The sequence below is a fragment of the Perognathus longimembris genome, chromosome 28 (genome assembly GCF_023159225.1).
Source record: "Perognathus longimembris pacificus isolate PPM17 chromosome 28, ASM2315922v1, whole genome shotgun sequence".
NCBI lineage: Eukaryota > Metazoa > Chordata > Mammalia > Rodentia > Heteromyidae > Perognathus > Perognathus longimembris.
In genome coordinates this window covers 69,983,430-70,004,050 of record NC_063188.1, presented here as the reverse complement: position 1 = coordinate 70,004,050, position 20,621 = coordinate 69,983,430, and the positions used below count along the sequence as shown (strand labels likewise).

Genomic DNA, 20,621 nt, shown 5'->3' with positions numbered 1-20,621 from the left:
GTTGAATTGTTGTTTCTCCCGTTTGTTGATGTAGGCACTCAGAGATATAAATTTTCCTTTGAGTACTGCCTTTGCTGTGTCCCAAAGGAGCTGGTACTTTGTGTGCTTTTCTTGGTTTATTTTAAGAAACATTTGAATTTCCTTTCTAATTTCTTTAATGACCCACTGATGGTTCATCAATGTGCTGTTCAATCTCCATGAATTGTAGGATTTTCTGTGGTGGCTATTTGAGTTGAGCTCTAATTTGATTCTATTGTGGTCTGTGAGAATACAGGGAGTGATTTTGATACTTCTGAATTTGTACAGATTTCTTTGTGCCCTAAGATGTGATCTATTTTGGGGAATGTTACATGTGCTGCTGAAAAGAATGTGTATTCTGCTGTTGCTGGATGGAATATTCTGTACGTATCGGTTAAGTCTAGTTGGTCTATGCAGTTATTTAGGTTTCTTTGCTCAGTTTTTGGCATGTTGATCTTTCCAGATGTGACAATGGAGTGTTAAAGTCTCCAGCTATCAATGTGTTTGGGTCTACGAGTGTTTTTAGAATCAGTAGTGTTTGATTGATGAAGGTGGGTGCTCCTGTATCTGGGATGTAATTATTTAAGATGGTTATATCCTCCTGCAGGAGAGATCCCTTTATTAGAATGCAGTAACCTTCTTTGTAACTTCTTACCATTTTTAATTTGAAGTCAGTTTTATCTGATACCAGGGTTGCAACTCCAGCCTTTTTATGGGGGCCATTTTCTTGGTAGATTTTATTACAGGCTTTCACTTATAGAAGATGTTTGCTTTTGCCTGACACATGTGTCTCTTGGAGGCAGCAGAAAGATGGATCTTGATTTTTGATCCAACTTTTGAGCCTATGTCATTTGATTGGAGGATTGAGTCCATTAATGTTGAGAGGATTGAGAAATGATTGTTTCAACCTTTCATTTTAGCTATCTTGTTAAAAAGCTGTGTCTTCCCAATTCTTGATCTAATATTCTGGTTTTCTATTTAGGGTTAATTTCTCTGTCTGTATTATGATCTTGAATATTTTCCACGTGTATTACATCCTTGAGGATTTTCTGTAAAGCTGGTTTGGTAGAGCAATATTTTTTCAGTTTTTCCTTACTGTGGAAGTCTCTTATTTGACCTTGCGCTATGAATGAGAGTTTAGCTCGGTACAGTATTCTTGGTTGATAGTTATTTTTCTTTAGGGCATGGCATACCTTATTTCAGGCCCTCCTTGCTTTCGTGGTCTCTACTGAGAAGTCTGGGGTTAATTATGACTTGTTTTCCTTTATATGTGATGACTTTCTTCTCCCTAGCAGCTTTAGTGATTCTTTCCTTGGATTCTATTGATCCTGTTTTGATCACAATGTGTGGGTGGGATGTCCTATTCTGGGCTGATCAGCTTGGGGTTCTGAATCCTTCTTGCATCTGTGTAGGCCTATCCTTCTGGATACTTGGGAAGTTCTCAGTTAATATTTTCTTAAGTAAGTTGCCTATTCCATTGACTTTTTTTTTTTTTTTTTGCCAGTCCTGGGCCTTGGACTCAGGGCCTGAGCACTGTCCCTGGCTTCTTTTTGCTCAAGGCTAGCACTCTGCCACTTGAGCCACAGCACCACTTCTGGCCATTTTCTGTATATGAGGTGCTGGGGAATCGAACCCAGGGCCTCATGTATATGAGGCAAGCTCTCTTGCCACTAGGCCATATCCCCAGCCCTCGACTTTTTTCTCTAGGTTTTCCTCGACACCTATTAGCCTTAAATCGGGCTTCCTGCTTGTGTCTTGTAGCTCCTGGAGTGATCTGTTTTTTTTTTTATTGGATTGGTTTCGTATTATTCTTTTGTTCTTTCTCCATAGATTCTAGGGAATCTTCAGTTCCTGAGATTTGGTCCTCTGCTTCATCTAGTCTGCTCTGCAGGCTAGCTACTTGATGTCAAATCTCCCTTCCTTCTGACTGTATTTTCTTGATGGCTTCCATGTCTTTGCTATAATTTTCTCTTAGCTCCTGTATGGACTTCTTTAATTTATTAAATTGGTTCTGATTGCTGTCTCTCAAATCTTTTAGCTAGGTAGCTATCTTTTCAATGGACTGTTGAAGTTCCTTTATCTTTCTTTTGGTGGAGGCCATGAAATCCTGTATTAATTTTTGGTTCACCTCCTCATGCTCTAGAATAGTTGTCTGAAGTGATTCAACATTTTCATTTAACATTTTTATCAGTAGAGTTTGTAGAGCATTTTGAGGGTTCTCTTCTAGGTCTTTGATTTACTGCTCTGCTTCCTGCTTGTTTTGAGTGGGAGATGAGATTCCCTTGTTTGCCATCTTTCTTGTGCTTCTTCTGCCCATTTGGATTGGGAATGCCAATCTACAAGCACCTGTGAGTACCATTTAAGACCCAAAGCAGACCTTACTAAGCACTGTCATATAAATCTTAGAAGTTCACAATTATATACAGATACCTTCCCTCTATTTTTGTATATAAAAGCAAATTTGATGTCTTCAAAGAATACAATTTTAATATAACAACCAACCCTGAGCTCTCTATTCAGTAGTTACTTATTTACCGTTATAACCCTATGAGCAATTTTTGTTCTTATATTTAGTTTGTTTTGGACTGGTGGGATTTCTCTCTGAACCCATTTGACTCACTCAGATTGAACAGGGATACCCTCTATCTGATAACCAGGGGTCATTGGGTCTGGAGGTCCTGGAAGTAAATTTAGGAGAGTAAGTTAGGGGTAGTGAAGAGAATAGAATAAAATGAATGGGCGATGCTGATTTTTATTTAGTTTCAGTGTAGTGGAAAGGTGGAAAAGAGTAGAATCAGTAGAAAGAATGAGGTTAAAATGATAGTGAATGGAGTGTCAACAGAAAAGTGTAAAGGTGTGTTAGTCAAAGGAAAGTAATTTTTTTAAAGTTTTTATTATAAAACTGATGTACAGAGCCGTTACAGTTTCATACGTTTGGCATTGGATACATTTCTTGTACTGTTTGTTAACTTGTCCTTCATACCTCCCCCTTTCCCCCCCTGAGGTGTTCAGTTCACTTACACCAAACAGTTTTGCAAGTATTGCTTTTGTTGTTGTTTCTCTTATTTTACCCTTTGTCTCTAAATTTTGGTATTCCCTTTGAATTTCCTAATTCTAATACCAGTACACACTGTTTCCCATACACTCAGATAAGATTACAGAGATAGTGTAGATACAATCACAAGAAGGTGATACATGAACATCATCAATAGTAGAAACTACAGATACACATGGGATGTTGAAAGTAGTTACAACGGTGATATAACAATCATTTCCATAAAATGGTGTTCATTTCATTTAGCATCGTCTTATGTGATCATAAGGGTATAGCTATTGGGCTCTTGTGATCCTCTGCTGTGACTTGCCTAGACCTGTGCTAATAATTCCCAATAAGGGAGACCATAGAGTCCATGTTTCTTTGGGTCTGGCTCACTTCACATAGTATAATTTTTTCCAAGTCCTTCCATTTCCTTACAAATGGGGCAATGCCATTCTTTCTGATAGAGGCATAAAATTCCATTGTGTATATGTACCACATTTTCGTGATCCATTCATCTACGGAGGGGCATCTGGGTTGGTTCCAGATACTCACTATGACAAATTGCGCTGCAATGAACATTGTTGTGCTGGTGGAGTTACTGTGATTTTGTTTGTGTTTTTTTTGGATAAATACCCAAAACTGGGGTTGCTGGGTCATAGGGGAGTTCTACATTTAGCCTTCTGAGGAATCTCCATACTGCTTGCCAGAGTGGCTGAACCAGTTTACATTCCCACCAACAATGAAGTAGGGTTCCCTTTTGGCCACATCCCCTTCAACAACTGTTATTGTTAGTTTTCTTGATATATGACATTCTTACTGGGGTGAGATGGAATCTCAATGTTGTTTTGATTTGCATTTCCTTTATGGCCAGTGATGTAGAGCACTTTTTCATATGTCTCTTGGCCATTCTCATTTCCTCATCAGAGAAGTCTCTTTGCAGGTCTTTAGCCCACTTGATGAGTGGGCTATTAGTTCTTTGCGGTTCTGTTTTGGAGGAAGGTAATTTTTTTAGTTCTGCATATATTTTAGATATGAGGCCTTTGTCCGTTTAATGGCCGGTAAATATCTGCTCCCCGTCTGTGGGTTTTCTGTTTATCTTGCGAGTTACGTCCTTTGCCGTGCATAAGCTCTGCAGTTTGATGCAGTCCCATTTGTCCAACCTTTCTTTGATTTGTAGCCTTTCTGGGTCTTTGCTCTGGCGGTGGGGGCAGGGCTGCCTTGCCGGAGTTGCTCTGTGGGCACGAGTGAAAATATCTTTTGTGGGTACTCACGCTTTGTCTGCAATTTCAGGTCGTCCGTGCTCAGCCACCGTCTGGAGTATTTTTCGCTGGTATATGCTGTGTGCTTTAGCCACGCGGAGTGCGGTTGCTGTGCCGGGCGCTGTGCCGGTGCCGTCACTGGCACGGCGGTGGGATGCCGCCCGGAGCTCAAATCTGTGTTTTCAGACCAGCATAGTCGATTTTTCCTTCCTGGCCAGAATCCCTGTACTGTTAGAACTTACTTTGGCTATCTTTCTAGGAGTAAAAGTTTCTATGGGGTGAGAAAACTGCGATGTCGGAGGGAGCTCAGCTAGGGCTCTGCTTCTCCTCAGCCATGTTCCCGGAAGTCGCCCAAAGGAAATTAATTTTGAAGAAAGAAAATGTGAAAAGAGAAACAAAGAAAAAATACAGGAAAACAAACACACTGAACCAAAAAATTACCAAAAACTCCCAATAAAACAAAGAAATAAAAACAGAAAACAAAAAAACAAACGACAACTCAAAAATGAAAAATAAAAAAGTTAAAAAAATGTAGTCTTCCTTATTTGGGTGGGCTCTTTCCAGTCTCTAGTTTTTTTGTTTTTTGTTTTTTTGTTTTTTTTTGAGATGGTCTACAGTCTATTTTCCTGCTGCTTGGCTGGTTTGATTTGCTTTCGGCTTGCAGTGTGTGGATCTGCTCTGATCCCCTGTTAGTTAAATCCTGGAGTTCTGTGGTTTGCACAGGTTGGAGGTGGACTTTATTTCTTATGTAGTTGTGGGACCCTGAGCAGTGTGGGGAACCGTGGCTCCTCCAGTCTGCTGTGGGCCTGCTTCCTTTAATGCCTGGCTCTGAATAGGCTGTGGCAGATCACAAGGAATGCTTCAAGGAACCAGGCTAGATTTAGGGTTGCTCTCTCTCCACCACCAACATGTGATCCACCAGAATACTTCCTGGCCCCTTCTAAGGGTAAAGGATGTTGCTGAAAGTGATAAGGGAGATATTACTAATACAGAGCTCTGTCCTGAATGATGGGAATTAGGTTCACATTCTCTGCCTTCTGGGAACTTCCCTTATCTTGTTCAGTAAATACTCCTCACACCCAGTCAATTATGCTCTACCATTAATTAGTATGAGATCCCCTTCCCAGATCAGTGTTAAGAACCTAGGATTGATTAGAATAATGTTTTACAGCCATTTCTCAACCACCACAGCAGTTTCTCCCTGGCTCATAACACAAGGCTTGGGTTTGCAGAGAGCACCCCAGCTTTACTCACACTCAGCTTTACTCCTTCCTTATGCCCAGCTGTGACTCTTTGTGTATGTTATCTATGTCCCACCACTGGTTACTTTTATACCAACCCTCACCAGGTAACTCTAGCATTTCTTTAGACCCACTATAAATACTTTAGATTGTAAGTAAAGAGTGAGTCTCTAGCTCTGGATAGAGGCTCCATCTGCAGCTTTTCTTCCCCTAATAAACCTGTGCTGGTGTTGAGCTGTTGCTATGTCTGTTCTCTCTGGTCTACCTTCTTTAAATCTAATCGGGTTTATTTTTTCACATTTTGTAAATATTTATGTCCCACTTGTAAGGAACAAGTAGCTTCAAGTCAAAAGGCTATGGGATGAGGAGCAAAGCCTTGAAGTCACATGCTCTTTCAGCTCCTTGTTTAAAGGTGGAGAAGAGATCAGAAACAAATCTAACCCCAAGTGCCCCAGTATAAATTGAGGAAAGTGAGGTGTGGTGGTAACTCAGAAACATGGTACTTAGAAACACAGAAGTACTTTCTTTGCTTCAAAGAGAGATAACAGGATGCATTTCTTCCTGAGAGATGTATTGCTCACCCCCAAGAATTAACATTTATCTGGCAGGATGTATGCCTTCATGAGAAAAATGCTCCCCCCAAACTTAAGCAACCTCCTACCCAAAATGCTGTTGTCTACAGGACACCTTGCTTTATCTCAAGGATGGGGATATGTTTAATGGCAGGGTGCATTCTTACCTGGAAAAAATGCTCCAAACATCCAGAAAATCAGAAAGTAGCACCATCAGTTATTAGAGCAAAGATAAAACACCTATCTTCATTTGAAGTCAGACTCTCTGCCTTTACCATATAAATACCACTAACAGCCAAAGAGCTGTGAGTCTTTGTGTCTTTCCTCTAAAGCACCCACATCACTAGAGTGTGCCCTTCCTTTCTGTTTATCTGCTTGTCTTCTTGCTTGCTTACTTGCTCAATAAAGCTCTGCCAAGTTTCCCTACCATCATGAGTTGTCCAGAAATTCTTATTCTGCGATCAAAGTCAAGGACCCTAAGTGGATAGTCCCTACTTCTAAAGGGAAACGTCACTAACTTTACCTGCATCCAGTGACTGTTTTAGTGTGTATGTGAAAGTACATCCAGCTGGTTCCTTAATGATGCAACATTAACTAGTAAATCCGTAGGACAATATGGCAAGATGGGCATTGTTGTCCCTACTGTGCAAATAAGAAAATTGAAACAATAACAAACTTCAACCTGTATTACAAAGCTATAGTAATAAAAACAGTTTGGTATTGGCACAGGAATAGGCCTGAAGACCAATGGAACAGAACTGAAGAAGCACAAATGAACCCGCAGAACTATACCTACTTAATTGTTGATAAAGGAGCTAAAAATTAGGATGGAAGAAAGACAGCCTCTTTAACAAATGGTGCTGGCAAAACTGGTTCAACACATGCAACAAATCAAAACTAGATCCTTATATATGACCCTGCAACAAAATCAATTCCAAATGGATCAAAGGCCTTGAAATAAAAACAGATGCCCTGAAAACACTACAGAAAGACGTAGGAGAAACACTTGGGCTCCTTGACACAGGACAAAACTTTCTTAACAAATGGGACTGCATCAAACTGCAGAGCTTCTGCAGGGCATAGAACATAACTCGCAAGATAAACAGAAAGCCCAGAAACAGAAAGATAAACAGAAACTTTACCGGCCATACAATGGACAAAGGTCTCATATCAAAACTATATGCAGAACTAAAAAAATTAAATTCCTCCAAAACAAAACCTCAAGGAGGGGCTGGGAATATGGCCTAGTGGCAAGAGTGCTTGCCTCCTACACATGAAGCTCTTGGTTCGATTCCCCAGCACCACATATATGGAAAATGGCCAGAAGGGGCGCTGTGGCTCAGGTGGCAGAGGGCTAGCCTTGAGCAAGAAAAAGCCAGGGACAGTGCTCATTCCCTGAGCCCAAGGCCCAGGACTGGCCAAAAAAAAAAAAAAAAAAAAAAAAAAAGCAAAACCTCAAGGAACCAACAGCCCCCTCAACAAGTGGGCTAACGACTTAAAAAGAGACTTCTCTGATGAGGAAATGAGAATGGCCAGGAGACACAGGAAAAAGTGCTCTACATCACTGGCCATAAAAGAAATGCAAATCAAAACAACATTGAGATTCTACCTCACCCCAGTATGAATGTCCTTTATCAGGAAAACTAACAATAACAAATGCTGGGGGGGGGGGATGTGGCCAAAAGGGAACCCAACTTCATTGTTGGTGGGAATGTAAGCTGCTTCACCCACTCTGGCAAGCGGTATGGAGATTCCTCAGAAGGCTAAACATAGAGTTCCCCTATGACCCATCAGCCCCACTTTTGGGCACTACCCAAAAAACTACAAACAAGAACACACTAAAGCCACCAGAACAACAATGCTCATCGCAGCAAAATTTGTCATAGCTAAAATATGGAACCAACCCAGATGCCCCTCAGTACACAAATGGATCAGGAAAATGTGGTATATATACACTATGGAATTTTATGCCTCTATCAGAAAGAATGACATTGCCCCATTTGTAAGGAAATGGAAGGACTTGGAAAAAATTATACTAAGTGAATTGAGCCAGACCCAAAGAAACATGGACTTTATGGTCTCCCTCATAGGGAATAATTAGCACAGGTTTAGGCTAGTCACAGCAGAGGATCACAAGAGCCCAATAGCTATACCCTTATGAACACATAAGATGATGCTAAGTGAAATGAACTCCATGTTATGGAAATGAGTGTTATGTCACTGTTGTAATTACTTTCAACATGCATGTGAAATGGTTGCTTTTTTTCCCTTGATGATCCTCTTGTGTCCCCTTCCTGTGGTTGTCCCCGACCTATCACTGTATCTCATCTGAGTACCCTGGATACTGTATATACTGGTATTAGAACTAGGGAAGGGAAAGAGAATATGAAAATCGAGTGATAAAGGATAAAAAGACAAATGACTCCAAAATCAGTACTTACAAAACCATTTGGTGTAAGCCAACTGAACAACTCATGGGGAGAGAGGGAATGGGGGAGGGGTGGTGGGGTGGAAATGAGGAAGGAGGTAATAAATTGTACAAGAAATGTACTCACTGCCTTACGTATGAAACTCTAACCCCTCTGTACATCACTTTGACAATAAATAATTATTTTAACAAAGATAAAAAATAAAACTGAAGCCAGAAATGGGAAGCAACTTGTGAAAGGGTCCTAGTTCTGATTATCTCACCCATTTGATATGCTGAGCAATGATGTGAGAGATTTCCAGACAGGCCCTTTCTTGATCTGGAAGGCTCAGAACAGTTCCTTCTCTCTACACACAGATTACGGCTGCTATGTCAGTGGCACCTCCACTCTAGACTGTGGGTTAATATTTAAAAATACAGATAATAATCACGAACCTGAAATCTACTCCTAAGAGTAGTCATATGAAATCACAATATTAAACACTCAAAATGAACCTTTCACCATCATTTTTGTTATCTTTTCTTATTTTGACTTTTTTGATACATATTTCAGTGTACTATGTTGATAATGCTGGGCTTAAAGTCACAATCTTCCTGCTTTCATCTCCTGAGTGCTGAGATTCCAGGAGTGTGCTATGCCATATCTGACTTGAATAATTTTTTTTCAAACTTTGAAACAACTCAATTTACATCAGAACATTACGTTTCCATATCATAAATTAATGTAGATGCATATTTCTGAAGAATTTATGGCACCACTGGAAAGGGTTATCTTCTACAAGGTTTAAAATATATACTAATTAGCTCTGTAATCCTAGCTACTCAAGAAGATGAGAGCTTGAGAATTGTAGTTTGAAACCAGGCCAGGTAGAAACATTTGTGAGACTATTACCAAAGTAGCCATAAAAAAACAGGCTGGAGTAGCTCAAGTAGACTTAGAATGTAGAGCTCCAACAGAACTAGCTGAGTAAGTAGGAGGCCCTGATTCAAACCTTGACACAGACAGAAAAAATTTACTGATAGTCCTAAAATCATAGCTTTCTGCATGCTGTACTTTAAAAAGGACTCCTAGTAATTGACAGTGGCATGTATGGTCCTTGAGGATAGTATGCTATGTGAACTAAAAAAAACGCAGATAGAATAGTACTGCATGATCTCCCGCCATGTGTGGCATCTAAAATGATGTAAAAGCACAGTAACAGAGAGGAAAGTGGTTGCCTAGGGTGGGAGGTGGGGAAAAGGGTAGGAGATACTGTTCAAAGGTTATAAAACTTTAGTTGCAAGACAGATATATACTAAGACCCAATGACTGACTGCCATTGTATAATAATGTATTGCATGTCTGATTATTTTTCCTTTTTGGGCCTGTTGGGGGTTTGAATTGAGCACTTCGTGCTCTTACTTAGCTTTTTCATTCAAAGCTGGCAACCTACTTGTGACACATCTCCAGTTTTGTTTTTTTTCCTGATTGACTGGGCTGTCTTCCAATCTTCATTAGCAGATCACAGTTTCCTGAATAGATAGAATTATAGGTGTGAGCCACCAACACTTAAATTATATACGTAGAATTTAGTCAGAGGATATATGCAATAAACAGTGATAACTATAAAGTGAGTATATTTAATGAGCTTGATTTTGGAGTGAGAACCTGATGGAAATTCAGTGAGAAAATAAGAGTGATTAAAGATAACTGTTGGGTTAAGAAACAAGTGGAGGCAAGCAAGCCCTATGGACATTTAGACTAAGAATAACCCTAGGTTTGTTCCCCTGACTGATTATTGATCACTGACTAATTTAAACTCTTAACACCTGGAGGGTCTATATTAATATTCCCTTTCGTTATTCACATTGGTATTTGCTATGCTCTTTTTTTTGTTCTTGGTCAGTCAATCTAGAGAATTTTCAGTTTTGTTTATCACAGATACAGCTATTCTGCTCCTGAGTTTTCCTGATGTTTTGGTGCTTTTACTCACAATTATTTTTTATTATTTTCCTTTTTCCTGCTCTGAGTTAATTGTAATGCTATGCAGCACTTATGCTATACAACCATTCTGTTGATGGTTTAAATGTTTTGAAGTAACATTTATATACAATAAAATTAACCATATAATGTGTATATACACTGATTTTTTTCAAATATGCATCTCTTTTTTGCCTTTTAAAATGTATTTTTATTGTGAAAGTGTTGTACAGAGGGGTAACAGTTACATAAGTCAGGTAATGAGTACACCTTTTAAAAACAGTTTTCATTTATCTTTAGTAAATTCTTAGTAAGGATAGCATATATTAAACTTAAGAAAATGCCAAAATGTTTCCCACAGTTTCTGTTTCATTTATGTTACTCCTACAATGTAGAAGGATTCTAGCTTCTCTACATCTTCCAAACTCTTCATATTGTTGGATACTTTAATTACAGTCATTCCATTGGGCATGAAGACATTTTAATTTCCATTTCATTAATAAATAAACAAGTTTCTTTGTATGTGCACCTTAAATATCCATATATCTTCCTTGGTTAAGTATCTGTTTTCCAAAATATAGAGATGAAAATCTCTGATTCTAGCCTTTGGAAGAGAGAGCCATAATGATCTTAAGTGTGAGGCACTTCTGGGCTACATTGTTTAGCTGCTGTCTAAAACAGAAAAAGAAGAGATCCAAGAAATATTTTGATCAACATTCTATTGCTTTGTTTTTTCGAAATTTAGTTGTAAGGAAAACATAGATTCAGTGTACAATCCTTATTTATATATAATTTGCATATACTTTCATTCATGTATTGATTCTGTTTCTTTGGGTTTTTTGCAAACCTATGTTTTGACTTTGATGAAGCACAATTTATCATTTTATATCTATCTTATTTTACTGTCGTGTGTGGAGGTCTTCTCTAACTTCTGGAAATGCAGGTTTAATGCTATGTCTTCTAAATGGCATAATTATTTTGAAAGAATTATCCTAAGAGACACTCATATTGTTCATATTTCAGGCCCTGAAGCCCCTGAATGTGGGCCTTCAAAGACAATGAAACCCTATTTGTGGACTTCATATAGGCTAGGCACCCTTGGTGACCACAGTGGAATTGTACTCTGGTACATCAGTAGAAATCCAGATGATTCTGGCAGGGTGAGAGTGCACTGCATGGCCAGGACATGCAGATTTGAGCATGGTATCTATAAACAATCTCCATTCTCTTCATTATAGCCCCTGGCCAGACACAACTAAATCCACACAAAAGATGTGTGTGAATCCCGTGAATTCTGATAGCATTAAAAATAAATTAGTATTTTATCTCAAATTTTCCCATGTGAAAAAGCTCGTTTATTCCAAAAATTCCATGTGAAAGGAGCATTATGGAATTCATAGTATCATCAGTACATTGGAAACTATTGGAAGATGATCGCTATTCTCATTCCATTTGAAGAGCACTATTGGGGTATAATTTGTACTATTGGCTTGACTAAGAAGATCTAGTTGAAGCGCATTCTGAGAATGTAACCCCAAGAACAACAAGTGAAATATGAACAATATGAGTGTCTCTTAGGATATTTTTTTTTCAGAAAACCCTAAAATTAATGTGTAGCATGCAGAGAGAAACATATCAAAATTATAAAAGTACTATTTAATATAAATTAGAGCTCTCCATAATGGAGACTAGTTTGTTGTGCTACTCACAGTGTTGGTGCTGAGATGGTTGGGGCTGTTTGCTCTTCAGTGATGTTGGTTATCTTACAAGGGACCAAAGAGTTATGGAATAGGCAAGAATGAGAAAAGTGAACAAAGAGGAAAGCGTTTGGGAGTGATTCATGGGCTAAAGTGAGGGGAGCACCAATGGCATGAACACTAAGATCAGGCATAACCCACATTTGATCATGGACCACAGCTGAAAATACACGGAATGGGAAAGGTATATGAAAAGAAGCCAACAAGGGTTTGGCAAACAAACTTACCAAGAGGTGAGAATAGGCACCAGACTGAAAAGGTGTTTGGGAATAAAAAACCTGAAACTTGGTTGAAGAGAAATAACAGAATTGAGCTAAGGTTCTAGTCCTCCCTGGACAGTCATATTTATGGAGAGACTGAATTCCCTGCACATTCTGGTTCCATGTAGTATTAAATTCAACCATAATCAGGAGATCCTGAAACCCAATCATGAACAAGAGAGCCTGATATTCCGCTAAGGACACTATGATCAGAGGAGATGGGGCAGGGTCTCCTTAATGCAAGGGCTCAGTATGAGTGACTGTTGGGGATTTCCCTTCACACAAGCATATTTCACATTAGTTCAGGCCCACCAGATGTGACCTGAGCAACTCCTCAGGGTAGAATGTATTTTAGTCCACATAACCAGCAGTGCCCTAGTATGCAAACACCATTTAAATTATGATATAAATGCAGAACAGAACTTTTCCAGAAATGGCTGCTTTGACTCAATAAGTGCCCCAAGTTTAGGTGATATTCAAGAGATCCCAGTCACCCCTATTCACCAAGACTGACAGATACTTCTTTTTTTGGTTTTGTTTTGTTTTTGCAAGTCCTGAGGCTTGGACTCAGGGCCTGAGCACTGTCCCTGGCTTCTTTGTGAGGCTAGCACTCTGCCACTTGAGCCACAGCACCACTTCTGGCTTTTTCTACATATGTGGTGCTGAGGAATCGAACCCAGGGCGAGACAAGCACTCTACCACTAGTCCATATTCCTAGCCCTGACAGATACTTCTGACCTCACTTATGTGAGGAATGTTTGGACTCTGGTTTCAACTACAAGTGTCAACAATGAAGGTGATACACCTTTCTCACTAAGAGTCTGCAGTAGTGCATTCTGGTTATCAGAGAAATTAAACTGTCACCTGTGTCACAGGTTGCCATCCTGTATATAACTCTTATGTTTATCTTGAAGAGCAAAGGATTAAACCACACCTTGTTTTCTCTCTGGACCTGTGATTGAGGGCAAAAGTGAGGATGAATGAGCAAGTACAGAAAACATTATAACCTAGTCACCAATATGACTCTTTAAGAAAGCACATCTGCTGGGATTGTAAGTATTCTTGTTTCCTAAGCCTTGACCTGTAGTGCAGTTTGCGCTTCCAGTATTTCCTGCAAGGACAATGGCCAGAGCCTGAATCGGAGCCATTGTCAGGTTGAGAGCCTGAGCTGGTACCCTCTGGTTCTAGTTTTGGAGAAACTACAACAGTCCCTTGCTCAATTAGTTTTCTGAAGTATAGAACCTACAGTGCTAGTCTAAGTGCTTTTTTGTAAGCCCTCAGTTGACCTGGTGGGGTAGTGGCCTTCCACCAACTCTCTCCTGATGGGTCAGTGATCCTCAAGCACACTCCTGCTGAAGAGGCAATTGCTTCAATCCCAGCCTCAGTGAGGGTCATCACATCTGTGCTTTTCACTTGCACCCTTTCATGTACAGCAAGGATTTGCACTTCTATGGGTAATTTCCCTCTTCCCTTACTTGTGGCTGGAATTACTGGGCTGCGTAACACCTTTTCTGGCCACAAGTGACCTTTCCAACTGCACAGGACATACTCAACAGTATCCATAGTGCCTGGAGTTGAGTGGCAGAAGCTGAGAGCCCACTGCTACTCTAGACACTTCATACTTCCTTTCCCTGAGGTCAGTCTTTGACTCGAGCCTTGCAAGGACTCTCGTGCCTCCTGAGTAGACAGTGGAACTCAGGATTTCAGCAAAAATTCACCAGAACACTACAAAATAGAAAAGGAATAGTACAGAAAAGTCATTGCCCTTGGTGGAAGGGAGAAGGATCCCTCTCAGTGAGACTGACAGGAAAGTAGATAACAAATACTAAAATGTGTTCTACACCAAGGGGTAGATAAATGGCATGTTCTTGGGGAAAAGTACAGAAGGCATCATGGGTGGTCCTTAACACTGTCAACCCAATGTTTTGTCCCAACTGTGAGGATTGTATATTGATGATCATATCGGTGGGAAGTGGTAGGCCTGGTAAGGCCTATTTATCTTATTACATATTTAGTGCCTTTGGAACTCCTTGGTCTTTCCTCTTGAGGAATGCCTTGTTTTTTCTTTCAATGAGTTCTATTCCTGTCCTGCCCACTCCAGGTTACCTGAGGTGCACACTCAAACTGGGTCTCATCCCAATGTCATGTTCTGAGGCTAGCACTGGAAATTTGAGGTTTTTTTTTTTTTTAAAAGTCCTCTTGGTGGTTCCTAGCAACTATCACTAATTGATATGGCTGGAGGCACTGGCCCTTAGCTGTGTCCAGCATCCCTGCATTGTGATTGAAATCTTTTGTCTCCAAACACCAAATCTTTGGTTCTTGTTAAGAAAACAATTGTCCCCATTCAGAAGATCAAGGAATAGTGTGCCACTAAACATCAATGTGGTGTGGTTGTTGATGAATGGTTAATAAATGAGAAAAGCTTACCTCAATCATATGGAGTGCAATAGGTCCAGTTTCTGAGCTGACTCTCTGGACTCACTCTTCACCGGCTGGTTGGTATATTGATCCTTTTTTTTCTCTGTGCCTCTGGAATGCAGAAAACCCAAGGGAACCTAGAACCTTTGCTCCAGATGCCCATGATCTAGGCCCTCTAACAGTGGCTCTGGAAAATCCAAAGCAAACAGGAACTCAAACCTGGGTTAGTGCTTTTAGTTCTTTAAACTCAAAGCACATTTCTAAGTAAGTCTATAGTTTAGATGCCCTGCTTTATTTACTAAATCTTTTGTATCTCATCTCATATTTTCTCTATTGTCTGTATCATGGAGGGGAGTCTCTCATGTCTTGGAATGGTACGGCTTACTCTTTTCATAATAGTGTGTGCCTGAGACACAGTGTTTGTATAATCAGTCTGTGTGCTGTGGGAATGGAAACAAAAACAGCATCAGCCAAATTTCCAAATATTACCACCTAGGCTTACAGAGAAAGTAAAATATAGAAGAAGAAAACCAGGGAAAAGGATTAACAGATGACTCAGCCATTTCAGCTTCCCCTCACCCATCCTACCACAAAAAAAATAGGTATGCTTGTGTACCGGGAACCACTACAACCAAAACCCCAAGTACCAGCACATGCAAACACACACACACACACACACACACACACACACACACACACACACACACACGTCAGAAACACCAGATCCCCATGAGTATTTACAGAATGCATGCCCACTCCTTCTTCACCTCTGTGCTTCTAGTACGTGTGTTGTTTTCAGTGATCTTGAAAACTTGCTTGGAAAAACTGTAAGCTTATAGAATGCCCCCAGCCCAGACATAAGATCTGCCTGTGGCAATGTGACACTGCCCAATGCTGATGATACCTGAGGGGCAGGCGGAGCACCTCACACCCTACCTGCATGAGGGTATAAAGGCCCCCCTTGGGAGAAAGTTCCAGCACCATTTCTTTTACTCCTTTGTGGGAACATGGCCTTGCTGGCTTTGCTGGCAATAAACTCTTCTCCTCTACATGACTTTGTCCATGGTCTGTGATTTTCTGGGATAATTTTCCTTTCATTGATGCTGAACCCGGGATAGGTTCCTTGGTGAATTAGCTCCCCCAATTTTTGGGGGGTGGGGGTTCAAGCTGCCTTCTGGACCTAGCCCACCATCCTAAACCAACCCAGAAGACCGCCAAGTTTGCCTCCTTTTGATCTAATGCCTTCCTTCCATCCAACAGCAGCATATTTACTCTTACACCTGGGGTAAGTGATCATTTAACTGGGGTTTGGATCTGATTTTCCATAAGGCCACAGGGCCTAGGACATCAGGCCTCTCGGCACCAAGTTCCGAGACCCACTCCAGGGGACCATAAGCCACTTGGCTAGGTCTGGGACACAGCAATTCGGAGTGATGAATCCATTGTTGTTGTCCCCTAAATTTTTCAGTTGATCAGAGTAATACCAAGGACACTTGGAATTTAACTCCTCATCTCCATTGATCACTTACCATGGGAGTGGCACAATCTAACATTCCTCAGGACTCTCCCCTGGGCTGTCTTTTAGCCTAAAGTTCTAAAACTGGAGTCCAATATTAACTCAGAGGAACTTATATGATTATGTAATGGAATCTGGCCTGAATATTCATTGGACAATCAGTCCACGTGGTCCATTCATGGGACACTGGATCCAGATGTTATATGGGATCTTTCTAACTTCTACAAGCTTTTGGGCAAGTTAATGGAGGCCAGCTATGTAGAGGCTTTTTCTTTCCTCCATTCTAAACTTGTTTCTGGGTCCTCACATTCACCTACTCCAATACTTCTAGCCATGTGGCCTCCGCCACATAACCCACACTCTAGATGCTGCCATGAGTTGCTGCCATTTTGGACACATGCAGCAGTGGCTCCTTCTCCAGCTCCAGCAGGACTTCCACCAGAGAAGGTGGAACATCCACCAGAGGAGGTGGGACTTTCTCCTCCAGCACCTCCAATGCCTTCTTTTAGTGTGCCAGTTACCCATTCTTGCATATGCCCAAACTGAAGTTCCTCTCTGTCAGCACCCACACTTCCTCCTCAGGCCCCAGTGATGATAAAGACAAAGGCACATCCAGACCCTCTACCATGAACCAGCCACCAGACAACCAACAAGCTATGCCCTGCAAGTCTTCACATGACTTGTGGAAACACTGGGTGCTGCTCTTACCCATGCCCAAATGCTGGAGCTGGTTCAGGGTTCTGCTCATTCTGCTCCAGCCCCCTTACTCCCCTTATGAGAGGGGGCAGAGGCAGAATGTATCCTTCGAGTGCATGTTCCTTTTTCACTAACTGACTTATCCTAGATTGAGGCTCACCTGAAGTCTTTTTCTGCCAATCATACTATCTACATCAAGGAGTTGCGGCTTGTGCTCCAATCATATGAGGTAACAGGGCATGATGTGTATGTAATCTTGAGTGGCATGCTATTGCAGGGGGAACAGAAGGAGGTTTGGGAAAAAGCTCGCCACTATGCAGATGAGACCCACCAGACCACCCTAGATCACTCAATTGGGACTGAGTCTGTGCCGGACCAGGAGCCCCACTGGGATTACAATTCCCAGGAAGGTTGCCAAAGCCAAAACCATTTTATTACTTGTATGATTAAGAGTCTCAAACAGGCAGGCCACAAAGCCATCAATTATGACAAAATGACAGAGGTGGTACAGGATACGGATGAAAACCCATCAGCCTTTTGGGCCAGACTATGTCAGACACTCCATCAGTATACTAACCTAGACCCTGAGTCCGTTGACAAACAACGCTGTTTAATGACCCATTTCATTAATCCAGCAGCTCCAGACAGTTGAGCCAGGCTAAAAAGACCAGACAAGGGGCCCTTAACACCCACTGGTCAGGCTATGGAGGTAGCCTTTAAAGTGTATCATGGCAGGGAGGAGAAAGCCAAGAAATTCAAGTAGCAGATGCTAGCAAAGATCCACCAGTCTCAGGCCTTGCAACCGGCCCCTTCCTGATGAGGTCTACCCGGGTCTTGTTATGGATGTGGTCAAGGGGAGCACTGGAAGGGATCCTGCCTCCAAAGGAAACCATGCTGCCGATGTGGCCAGTGAGGCTATAAAGGCGCAACCTGCCCACAGCCATGAAGGCCAACTGGGCCATGCCCCCTGTGTGGTAATTTAGGGCACTGGGATGTGGACTGTCCATTGTCCTCTCAGGGATGACAGCCACCCACTAAGGCCCCAGTGCCCTCTCCTGATGTTCTGGGACTGGCTGCTGAAGAAGACTGAAGGTGTCCTGGACTCCTGGACCTGACCACTCACATCACCACACAGGAGCCTAGGGTAGTGATCACAGTTGCAGGTAGGATGACCTCAGTTTTGGTGGACACAGGTACTGTATATTTGGTGCTCACTGAGTTTCAAGGCCAAACCTACCTAGGTGAAACCTCCATAGTGGGGATGGAAGCCAAACCTAACAAGCCCCCCTCCAAAATGCCCCCTGTCATTTGCCTTTTCTCCCGAGTGACCTTTTGTCACTCCTTCCTTGTTATCCCCTATTGTCCAGTCCCACTACCTTATGGCCAAGTTTGGAGCCTCCATTACCTTATGCCATTTCCTATGGACAAAACAGGGTACCTATTCAGCCTCCCCTATGCTCTTTGTTGATGTCTTTAGTAGACCCACCTGGGGACTCCTCGGGTTTCCCTTTTCCTCCCTCTGAAGTTGACCCTGTGGTGTGGGACACCCACAACCCTTCTGTTGCTAAACATCACTCCCCCCACCATTCACATCTCTCTGAGGGACCCCAGACACTTCCCTTCAAAACCCAGCATCCTCTCTCTCGCTGCAGCCCCTTGGGACTGCAGACAATTATCCGAGGCCTACTAAGAAAAGGGCTGTTATGTCCTGCTAACTCCCCCTATAATACCCCTATCTTAGCAGGGGCCAAGCCTAACAGCTCATTCTGCCTGGAACAGCACCTCTATCTTATAAATGCGGCTGTTGTCCCCTTGCACCCCATCGTGCCTAACCCTTACACGTTACTTTCTACAATCCCTGCAACTATTACCTTTTACTCAGTGCTAGATTTAAAAGAAGTATTTTGTTGTTGTTGTTTTCTTCTTCTACCTTTTTTTTTTTTACTATTCCCATATCTCCTTCTTCCCAGGACCTTTGTGCTTTTATGTGGACTCACCTTGTCACCCAAACCTCAACATTACTTGGAATGTGTTGCCACAGGGGTTCCAGGACAGTCCCCATCTATCTGGCCAATCCTTAGCAAGGGACTTAGAAAACTAAATTAAAGCCCATCTACCTGTATACAGTATGTGGATGATATTCTCCTTTGCAGCCCCACCAAATTATTGTGTTACAATCATACAGTAACATTTCTTAATTTTCTGTCCTCCCAGGGATACTGAGTCTCACCCAGTAAGGTGCAGGCCATCCAGCAGTCTGTGAATTACCTGGGAGTTCAACTTACTCCCCCACACAAGGCTATTACCACCCCCAGAAAATGCTTGATTACTAATTACCCTACACCCTCCACTAAGTCTGAGCTTTGCTCCTTTTGGGGCTTGGCAGGTTATCACAGGGCTTGGATCCCCAACTACTCCACCTTAGCTCGCCCCTTATATGAAGCAACTAGAGGGTCATCTGAAGAACTTCTTTTATCCCCCTCCTCCCTCATTTCTCCCTTCAGGAGGCTTCAACGTGTCCTGTCACAGGCCCCTGCCCTCAGGTTGTCTGATCGTTCACACCCATTCCTTCTATATGTAACTGAAAAGCAAGGTTTTGCATTGGGTGTTCTAGGTCAACAGAGCTGACCTTCATTTGTGCCGGTTGCTTACCTATCAAAGCATCTAGATCCTACCATTAGGGGATGAGCCCCTTGCCTTCACACCCTGGCCTCCTCCTCTGTCTTAACACAAGAATCAAAGAAACTAACCTTTGGCACAGCCCCCACCATTCTCTCCCACCATCACAGCTCTGAGATTTTAACCTACAAGAGGCTACATACAATGCCTACCTCCCATATTCTCTCTCTTCAGGTGTCTCTGATAGAGGACCCCACTTTAACCTTCCAAACCTGCTCCTCACTAAGCCCTTTCACCCTACTACCTATTCCAGATATGGAAAACTCGCTGCTACACTCCTGTGTGGAGACCTTGGAGGACTTGCTGCCTCATCCAACCCACATTAGTGAAGGACTATTAAATGACTCCCATTTTACTTGGTTTACAGATGGCAGCTTCCTCTTCTGGAAAGGTTCATGGGTGGCTGGGTATGCTGTGGTGTTAATCTCTGGTGTTGTGAGTCTGGTCCCCTGCCTCTCCAGACAACCAATCAACAGGCTGAGCTCGTAGCCCTAACATAGGTCTTCCACTTGGCCATAGGCCACTCCCTGACAGTATACATGGATTCTAAGTATGCGTTCTATACTGTCCTTGCTCATGTAGCCATTTGGAAAGAACAAGAGCTGCTGAAAACCAAGGGGACCCCAGTCATAAATGCCTCCTACATAGACAGGCTTTTAGAAGCCTCCTTTCTGCCCTCAGCCATTGGCATAGTTCACTGCAGGGCTCACTGGACAGATGACTCTTTTATAGCTGAAGGAAACAACCTGGCTGTCGGGATCTCTGGGACCCCTCTCC

At 42.0% G+C, this 20,621-nt stretch overlaps 1 long non-coding RNA gene across 1 annotated transcript; it reads right to left on the bottom strand.

Annotated features, from left to right (window-relative positions):
- Positions 1–6,101: 6,101 nt before the first annotated feature.
- LOC125342951 lies at positions 6,102–9,569 on the bottom strand. The gene is made up of 3 exons (XR_007209281.1): positions 9,557–9,569; positions 9,519–9,521; positions 6,102–6,227 (listed from the first exon to the last, which is right to left on the bottom strand). It is a non-coding gene; the product is annotated as an uncharacterized LOC125342951 (long non-coding RNA).
- Positions 9,570–20,621: the final 11,052 nt, after the last annotated feature.